This window comes from Mastacembelus armatus, chromosome 2 (assembly GCF_900324485.2).
Source record: "Mastacembelus armatus chromosome 2, fMasArm1.2, whole genome shotgun sequence".
Classification (NCBI taxonomy): domain Eukaryota; kingdom Metazoa; phylum Chordata; class Actinopteri; order Synbranchiformes; family Mastacembelidae; genus Mastacembelus; species Mastacembelus armatus.
In genome coordinates, this window is record NC_046634.1 from 1,423,822 (window position 1) to 1,434,506 (window position 10,685).

Genomic DNA, 10,685 nt, shown 5'->3' on the forward strand with positions numbered 1-10,685 from the left:
TAAGGATGCGTCCTGGAAATACGTCGTCTGCAGGAAATATACGGCGATGAGCTGCCATGTGTGGTATGTAAGACAATTTTAACCCAGGAATTCCTGGGATAATTCTGTCTGGGGGAATTACTCCTGGCTCACAGACACAAAACAGACACATAAACATAACATTCTTATTTCATCTGTGAGCCCAAGCAGTAGCAGTTAACAGTCAATGTGCATAATGCACGCACCAGAATACCTCCAATTTGCATAGTGCACATGCATCAGCCTCCGATCCAAACACAAAAATAAACATAAGCTCACATGAGCAGCCCATGGACTCATTAGTCATGTTTTCCATGTCTTTCAGTCACACATCTGTCAGTCTTCTCTGGGAGAATAAGCAGCCTTTCACTGGCATGTAGAAAATAGCCCACTAAATAGAGCCATAGAGAATAACTTGCTAGCTGTGTCCCAGTTCAGAAGCTGCCACCTTATGGCCTACAAAACTGTAATCTGGCCTATGTGCATAGTGGTCATTTGTACCCAGTATCAACCCATAAGTCTGTGTCTGCATGGGAATACGTCAGTTTTGGTCTCGCCCAACGGCACAAAACGATAGCACACACACACAACTGTTTGTCAGCTAGAGTGACTCAGCAGTTACACTAAAAGAAGCTGAGGGTTTTGTCTTTTACAACTCCCCTTTCTGACTCAGTCCTGTCCACCCACTGACATTTGGACAATTCATACGGTGCTGGTTAGCGAATGACCAGCAGAGGCAACATGTTTCAGCTACCAAGGCCAGAAGACTTGATCTAAAGACAGCTAGCTCAGCAAAACCACGGTGTGGAATAATAACTGCAATAAAACACTCGGAGTAGGAGTACAGTATTTGGTTTTATTGGCGGCCCAGACAAAGGTCTGTGTCTTTAGAAACAACATCACCTGTAAAATATCAGTTATTTTCCCCATATTTTGGTCCAGTGAATGCCCCAGTCCTGGGTCTGAGACAGTAAGGTTGTGCTATTTATGAGTATTTGAGTCTTACTGTTAACATAAACTTCGGTGGAGGTTTTTTTGGGGGCTGCTTGTTTTTCTTGATATCATTTTATCGCATCCCTGAAAGCTTTCTGACTCACAGACAGACACACACACACTTACAACTTAGCATGAGATTTAGTTGTCACCCAGTGGCACTAATGGGTGAGTGTGTTCAAACACATGCTCTCTTGATATCTTTACAGGGAGGGGAAAAGGCAGCACAAACGTACTTATCTCAGGGCCTGCAAAGGAAAAGGCATTACCAAAAATCCCACCGTACTTTGGTGAAAAGCAAAAGAGCCATTTGTTATGTAACCACCAAGATGAAACATTTTCCAAACGCAGTATTGATGGATTTCTGACGCGTTCTTGAAGTTAAGCTGGGAATGGGGGAAAGATTAGATGGGAGAGTAAATGTTTCAGAATTCAAATTCAAAGAAAACATTAAGAACGGGGATGAGATTGCATTTTGATTGAGCAGTTTTGATCGCACTAGAGTCTATTAAGAATATGATAAAAATATGAAAGCGTGCAGACTTTTGCCCAGGGATAATTTGATGTGTGTCTAATTTGTACAGCTATGCCAGTGAAGTTCAAATAAGCCATTACTACACTTAGTCGAATAAAAAGAGTTGTTGCAAGGTAACCACATGCAGCAGAAAGTAAATCACCTTGTAGAGTTCGAGTAGAGTTTTGGGATCATCTAAAATTACCCTCTGCTTGCCAGCAAGGAGAATACTTAGCATCAAACAAAACCGCTTTGCTTGTAGCTAACCTTGAGGGAACGAAAATGCTCGGAGAAAGTTTGCCATTAAAAGAAGAAAAGAAAAAGAAGAGCTGTAGGAAACATAATTTCATAATTGATATGAAACCTGCTAAAGGTTGGACAAAAGGAGAGTAATGTGGCTTTCAGGTCTGCTTTTTGTGTTAGGATCCACGTTGACCCTAACTGTAATATCCACCTCAACCGACTCTTTGAATGACACTGTCATTGTTGCCCAGTTGCCATGGCAACGCTTTTACAAAGTCCTTCACAGTGTGTTTTCAGCAGGAGGTTGCTGTTGCACAAAAAAAAAAAAAAAGAAAATAAATAAATAAATAAATAAAAAATGTGACGATACACAGCTGAGTTTGTATTTGTTGATTCCTTTCAGAGTTATTACGTATTATTTTAATGTCTAGACAATCTTAATTAGTGCGTATTCTGCTGCTGCTCAAGTCATCTCCTAATCCCATTTTATGCAAGATAAATTTGTGGGTGTCAAGAAACTTGATTGGTGTAGTGCAGATTGTCATAATATTCCATGGAGCAAAAGGCGTTTTTTTTTTTTTTTTTTTTTTTGCAGTTACCATGACATTTCCCAGACAGGCTAATGCTATTTAATAATATGAATTGCATTTAAAGCCGTTAAAGTGGCAAATAACATATAATAACTTTTCTAATCACCCATATTTAATTGTTCAGTGCTTTTAATGTTTATGAATAAGTACATGTTAGATTAAAAACATATTTTATGAACTACTTTGAGTAAGGTTTAGGGGGGGAAAAAAAAACTACAATGAGGATCTGTCTGCAGGGCTACAACAACCACTATATAGTAAATTCTCTTAAGAATAAAGCATCTGCACCAAAAAAGACATTATTTCAGTGCAGTTCTGCATTGCCTCCAACTGATATGTAAGACATCAACTCGTATTGTAGTTTTCCTCTAAACCTCAAAGCAACAGAGAGACACTTATCTCTACACCCTGCAGACTGCATTCACTTGACACCTCCTTAAATTTTGATTTATTAACCACTGATTTACAGAGTCTTTGCAGATTTATTTAAAAGTGTTGTGCTGGTGCGGTAGTAAAGCATCAGATTACTCAGGAAGGAAAACATGTCCAGTTCCTCTGGGTGGTACTTTTTGATATAATCTTCAAATCCAAAACTGTGCAAAGCAGAACAAAATGAAGCATATTTTTCATTATTCTGAAGATGGACTTTTACATGGAAACTTTGGAGCCTCCATCCTTAAAAGTGTAATAAACAACCCACATTATCCCCCCAGTAATTTTCTGAAACTAGGCATTGTATATAACTAGCGAGTAGCCTTTAATGAAGGGAAATTCATAGAAATGGCAACATTTTATAAAGCCATATAATGTGGCCTATCAACCAGTACAAGACCAGTTGCTTCAGCCCAGCCATTACAACTGCTACCTGCAATCTGCCACCATGGCAGGATGACATTGTTGCTGTTAGCAAGCAGCCAAGGACATGAAGCAACAGGGGGACATTATTTCTAGGCATCTATTGTTCTCATTCACACAGAGAGGCATTGCAGGTATAGGGAACGGTGAGGCCTGGATGTGCTAAACGTTAAAACCTTGGAGGGCAGTCTGAGTGGGAAGGTGTGCGTGTGCCAAGAGCCACTCGCTTTGTCTCCTTTGCTCGAGTGAGGAGCGACCCTTAAACACAACACAATCACACCTGTGAGCTTTTCAAATCTCTGGCAGCTTAAAGCCTCTCCAGAAATCACAGACATCCAGAATTTCTTCTGGTAAAAGCACGGTGTCTCTGTCGACAGCTGATAGGCAGTTTTGGAATGAATAACTTGAGCAATTTAGAACATTTTCTAAACCGAAAATGAACATAGCCTTTTTTGAAGACAGCATTTTATAGTCATTATAATCAACTAACATTCATGGTTAGCTGTGTTTCTCAAAACTAAGGCAGTACTTTTTCGACGCATTTATTTTTAAACCGTTTGTGAAATGTCCTCTGTAGCGGGGCTGCTGGCTTGAAACTGGTAATAAATCTATGAGTCCACATTCTCATGACCAGTTCCCTGGTCAGTGAACAGCTTGTACAGCTAACCGCCAGCTCACAAAACGGATCATACAAAAATCATACATTTCCTGTTAAGTGGCTGTCTCCAGGGCATCTCCACACACAACTGCTGTGCCAAAGCAAACAAAGAAAAGGACATTCCCATGAGGGACAATAGGTAAAAAAACAAAAATAGGTAAAGGGTAAGTGAAGTAGCTAATGAAAATCTACAAATGTGGTTATTTAATCTTTTTGATTTAGGCCAGTTGTAGTAGACTCTCTCAAAGCACAGGAGAACGCCTTCCTGCTTTTTTATATTGCTGAAGGCGACTGTTGTTCCCACCGTATTAGGTCTCAGATCCTTACATTTCCACAGGTCAGTACATAATTAAAAATCCACCCCTGGCATCGCCGAAAAATGAAACTTGCTTGAGTGCCATCGATGGCATTTTGATATCTGCAGGGCCAACCTTTTGGCGAGTACACCCACAGGGGGCTGCACATGAACGGAAGATAATGTCCTTTTCATGTCTCCATCATTCACTATTTTATAGTGAAGGAAATCTCATCATATTGGGATGATATCTAAGTGATGAATAGAAGAATAAAATGTCAAATAGTGTCCAAGAATAACCTTGGAGTTGCAAATGAACCATCCGGGGATTACTTCACAGTTTGTTAAAGACCTTTAAATGTACTGTCAAAAACAATTAATCACTTGACAGTTTAGCAGCACCAAATGGCACTATGTGGAAGAGGTAATGGTAAATGCCATGTGGATTGTACGCAGTGATTAGATATCCGAGGTTTAGAATGATGCAAAGTGAGAAATAAAAGGAACACCACCTACAAGCCAAATGCTTTTTAGATTTCGGCCCTGGCTTGCGAGTCTCACAATGAACCGAATGCATAAATGTGTCAGCCTGGAGTGTTTTAGGAGGCGTCTAGAAAAAAAAGCTGAATCCAGCATTTATACAGCACTGCTCTCTGTCAGGACTGACTAAGTTTTTTGACACTCAGAGCAGAAGGGCAAAATGTAACACTGGTTGTAGTCTATATGCAATTAAACTGTGCATTTACTGGTGTAAAATTTAATGGATAGGCACAATTCTCTCCGCTTTTATGCCGTCATGATGTTGCTCATTATGCCTTAAAGTAATTAAGTCATCATAAAACCATTAATCATGATCTTGGGAAGAAAGAAAATATGGGTGCCATATTAGGGTAGCTCTCTGGGATTCGTGAGACTAATATAGTGCACTAGATTGCTATAAAGTCCGGGAAACAACTTCATTGAACATATTGAGGTAGTTTTGCACATGAAAATGCCCTTAAATTATTGTTGCCCAATTCTAAGGTGCAGATGGGATCTCGTGACCATGCAGCCTTTCATTTCATACACTGGGTCCATAGCCAATGTAGCTGTTGTACTTGAGACCTAATAAACTCTGTTCCACTCGGATGCTGAACCAAATTAGCCGAGGTCTTGAACTCGACTCCGAATAACATGCAACCATTTACTTGCTCTATTAGCATTCCGTTAGAATGTGGGTGCTATAATCGGGGGGGAAAAGCAGGAGCATTAGAGGTGGAGAAGGAGCGAGAGATTCCATGAATGAGTGAATTCTCATTGTGTGCAGAGAGAACTCGGAGGCTGTGTTATAGAAGGGAGAGATAAATCTCAGCAGAAGCCCCTCTACAATAATGCTCACCCTAGCCCTCTGTCTCTCTCTCTCTCTCTGTTCTTTCGAAATAGAACAATTCAATGAAATCCTACTGAAACATTGGGTAAATCAATTTTCTACCACTGTATCCAAAAACATCTTTGCTCTTTTCTGCCACAAGCTTTTTTATTGCTTTTAAAGTTTTTATTTTATTTTTTTTCTATGTCTATATTGAGAATGAATTGACCTGATAATTAAAAGATGTTGGGGACATTTTGTAATAGTCTGTAAATTAAATTCTTTTGAGAAAATAAATGGCAAGGGGAAGTATGAATTCAATTAAATACAATTGTACCACTTTCTCGTCCGACTTTATTCCTAGAATACTCCCAGGGTGTGATACGGAAAAAGAAAATGTATAGGAAAAAAATTATCGCAGAAAAATGGAAAAAAAAAAAAAAAAAAAAAAAAAAAAAAGCACAATCAGGCTTTCTGTGGTGTCTGATGTGATTTGGCGGTTATTATCAGAAGGCAATCCAGCAGTTTTGTTTCCCGGGCTGTTGACTGTCTGAGAACTGCTGTGAATGGATGAGTGGACCTGCCAAAGAGTCTTTGGGAGCCTGTCAGTTACAGTGGCTGAGGCTGCCCAAAAAGCACACAGCCTGCCCAGCACTTTTGATTAGACCACAACATCCGGCCAAGCAATTCACATGCTTGACAAAAGAGAAGTATACAGGTTCTAATCCAATAGTAGGTTTGAAAGAAAAGCGGGATAAAAAAAATAAATAAATAAAAAAAAAAATCCCAGTTGCTTTCACCAGACATTATAAATCCTTTTGAAATGAATTTATAATTAAAAGCTTGACTTGCCAAAAAAGTTGATAATAGCAACCAGCAGGAGTTTCAATTTAAGGAGAAGTCCTTTTGAAGTCTCCGTGGCAGACAGTCGAGTCAGGCTCCAGAAGTTGTCCTTTTCGATTGCAGGTTCAGGTTTCCTTGAACTCAGTGCGAAGCCATTCCTATTTTAAGCCTCCGGGTTGTGGATGTTTTTTTTTTTTTTTTTTTAAAGAGTTGGGTCAAAGTCAATGAAAAAAGAAAAGTCACTGAAATGAAACAGCAATACTCGTTCTTTATAAATTAGTTTCTCTAACCTCTTTTCATTTCATATCTGTAATCATAACGTTATATTCATATCACAGCTCACTCCCTTGAGATCTATCAACAATCTTGTTTCATTTTCAGCAGCACAAATGAGTGTGCTACTTATGACCTTAAATCTCATTTTCCAACCTCTGCTTGCTCACCTGTAAAATAATCCACAGATACAGAGGCGGGGACCTTAAAAATAACACTGGTGGGGTATTGAATGAACATTTGCCTCCTTATGTGGCTCAGCGTTCGATTAACCTTTCCCACATTCGAGATCTCGTAAAAGAAAATAGAGGATATTGTTGTTTTCTTTGTCCTTATCCTTACATCCCCCATCTCTAGTTTTCTCTCACTCAGTAAGATGACACTGTCTATATACAACACTGTTCTCTGTTTGCCCTTCTTCTCTTTCCCTCACTCTCTACTCTTGGACACTCTATCTCACTGCCTTTCATTTCACTTTGACCCTGCTTCTCCTGTGGCTACGCTAACTCCTTTGTCATCGCCTCACTCTGCACCGCTGCCTCTTGCGTGACTTATAAGACCGGGAGGGGCCGATGCATGGCGTTGACCTGATGAAACATATTGATCGCCTTAATAAAGCCCTGAACAGCTGCATTCTTCACCCAACATCCAACACAAGACCTACAGGATTTAAATTATATTCCAAATAAGCTTATGTTTTGAACTATAGACAGAAAAATGCCCTACTTGTAGCCAGTATGTGCAGTCCTTTGCCCTTGCTGAAGTTAAATTTATCTTAATTATCACTGATATGAAGGCTGCTACATCACCCTCTGTTGCTCAGTGTGACTTGGCAAGAATGCAGCGTTATCGCTATTAGACGTCAGACGATACCCGCTGAGGGTGACTATTTTAAAGCCTCCCATACAAGCTCACATATGTGGCTGTGCAGAAAACTACAGTTTCTACTTTTTTAACCAAAACATATTCTTTAAGAGGTGAGGAAGATCCTAACATCTGCAAACTCTATTTGCCCCATTCATCCTTTTGAGTATATAAATCACAGGCTTCTATTTAACAAGCAGTCAGTCTTCAGTAAAAGCATGGAAATGTAAAAGCTATGTCAACACAATTTGATTTGGGCCTTTGCGGGAAAGGAAGGAATCTAATGCATAAATTGTAAAATGTCAAGGCATTACTTAAGTGCTGCGTGGACAACACAAAGATCAAATATTATAATACAGTGGTTTTCTCACTAATGACGTGCAATTCCAGTTCAGTTACCGAGCATCTGTAAACTTTGGCCATGTTGGCAAACTGAGATCCAGATCCTGACCTTAATATGATCTTTGGAACTATTATCTCCAGGGTTTCATCAAGAAGAACTCTTGCAGTATTGAAATGGCTTTTACCAGGCCCTAACCGCTACATGTCAAGAGTACAGTGCAATACTTTGCCGCTCTTAAAGTTTTAATGGGACAATTATCAGGTGCACAATCAGCAGAAGAGAGGGGCAGAGTAGAGAAGCTCGTCGCTTAAATGTTGCTTCTTTTAATCACTTAAGTTGATGAAAAGATCTGGATACAAAAAAAAAAAAAAAAGTATGACAAAGTGCACATCAGCAAGGCTATAATAAACTGAAACCAACTTCAGACATGTGGTGGAGGTTTATGTAAATTACAGTCAAACTATTACTGTTTATATTCCGTCCTTAAGGTTACAGTTTATTTTCAGTTTCAAACATGTTGTCATTTGCTGAGGGAAGGCAAATGACAACATTCATAATGATGAAAGATCTTTCTACCATATAATTTTGCTTGACAGTCTTTCCCCTGGCTACAGGAAACTTTTAAAGTATTAGTCACTTCAGAGCAGAGCGCTAGCAGAGGCACTGTGTGGGAGAGAAAAGCAAGACAAAGATGGGCCGAGGGAGAGGGGGGCTTGCATCTATGACACCGGAACACACGGGCATGAGAAGCACCTAAGGAACATACCCTAATGTACACGGTATTTATTAAAATCACCCACGCACTGAGATTTTGCCGGGCAGCTTGTGTATGTAAATGTTCGTTCGTTTTATCCTCTATTTTCACAGCGCTGCCCTCTGTGAGCATTTTGACCTTGCTAATAGTCCTGGATTTACTCCAGCGTTGGGGGAAAATGTATCACGACACTGGGGGAGCTCTATCTAGATGTGGCCAATTCTGCTCCATCTCTTTATTGTTTTTTTTTTTTTTGACACACGTTGTTTTCAGATGGAGCCTTCAATTGGTCTGTCTGTCGGTCAGTTCAGAGCCGGACCACATTGAGCAGCTGATGAATTGCCACGAAATTGTATGCATACGTTCAATGTCCCCCAAGAGGATGGACTGTAATGACTTTCATGATCTACTGACTGCATTTAGCACCATCATTAAGTCAAAATTACTTTGGTTCATGACCAAATAACTGGTAATAATGGCATCCTTCTCGGCCTCGGTCGTCTTTCTTATTACGCAGCAAATGCTAGAATGCTAAATTATGTGCTTGAACATGGTAAACGCTATTTCCTATGAAACATCAGCACGTCACAGGGCTCATATTACCTTAGAGTACGATAGTGTTTACAGTAAAATATCTCACTGGTATTATACCGCTCGTCTGTTTTTGTTTATCGAGTAAGGGATTGGTGGCACAAGTGTATTAGTACTCCTTACCACAAGCACAACACATTATACTGTTTTGCAATGATCACCAGTCCTCGTTACAAGTGGATGATTTTTAATCTTGGAGCCCTATTTTCGCTCCAGTAGGTCCACTTGAATAGTAAATTAGGACAGGAAAGTAGGAGTACTTTCTCTATTGTACGGCTCGAAAAGTGATGCTTTCATGTGTGTCACAGGCCTGGGTACTTCCGAGGCTCAATTTGCCAGCAAATACAAGCTTGTGCCATTGACCATTTTGAAAAGAATATATCCCCTTTTTCTAAAATACCGTCCCGTTTTCTATCCTCGTTAAAATAAAGCGCCAACCTTGAAATATTGATTCCTGACATTTAAAATCACCCCATATATTTCCTTTCATTCCATTTTTCCAAGTAGCCTTGGTTGCTTCTAAGTCTCTAGGATCAAACAAGAAGGTGAAACTGCACAAATCCCAACTTGTGTGTTGGTCAACCAATGAAAAAGTGGCCAATTGTACTAAGTACTCAAGAGATTGAAATTAAGGTTTTCGATCACATTCTACTGTGATTGTGTTTTTTTTTGGATAACACTTGGAAACAGTTTCTTGCAACCTAAAGTTAATTCATGTTCATTTCAGCCTGGCTATTACACTTGTCTCCTGAACCCACTTGATTTAGAGCCAACTGTTCCTTTAAAGGTCTGTCGCTCATTTGCATTGACCTGTTCCTCAGTGAGCGCACTCAGCGGGGAGTCGACAGGAAGCGCAGATGAGCCAAAGGAGGCAGTCATTTGAATGGCTGCATGAAATTAGTCAGGTGTTGGCACTGCATGGGGCATATCAATAGCAAGCCCCCTCTGCCACCACCAGCCCCTCCCTTATCCCTCCACCCCCACCTTCCTCTCTCCATTAATGTGAAAGAAACAAATGCATCTCTCTAAAGAGTCATCATTCCACCCAGATGATGTTTGTTGAAAGCCTAATGAGTGCGGTGGGGAGCGCATGCGCAATTGCGTGCGTCTGTGTCAAATTCAACCTGTCTAAATTTAGTTTGCTCTTTTCAAACCCTTTTGTGTGCTGCACCGAACAGCATAGGCTCTTATCCACATCCTCCAATGCACATTTCAACATATTAGCTACACTCTAAAAGCAAATATTGGCACATTCATCAGTTCGGGTTTCTTCCTGGAGGTAAACCCACCTTAGTTGAATTAGAAATCTCTTATCGTCATGTGGAGACACATGTCACAAAGTTCAGCCGTTAATGCATGTGAACAGCGAAATGCCGTTCAATGATAATTAGTAAGTGTTCGTCAGGTGCCTGAAGTAACCACTGAGGGGGGTTTTCACTTTTTTCCTTGCTCTCGAGTTGATGGAGGCAAGAAAGCAATCAATGCAAGCGCTATTGTCTAAGA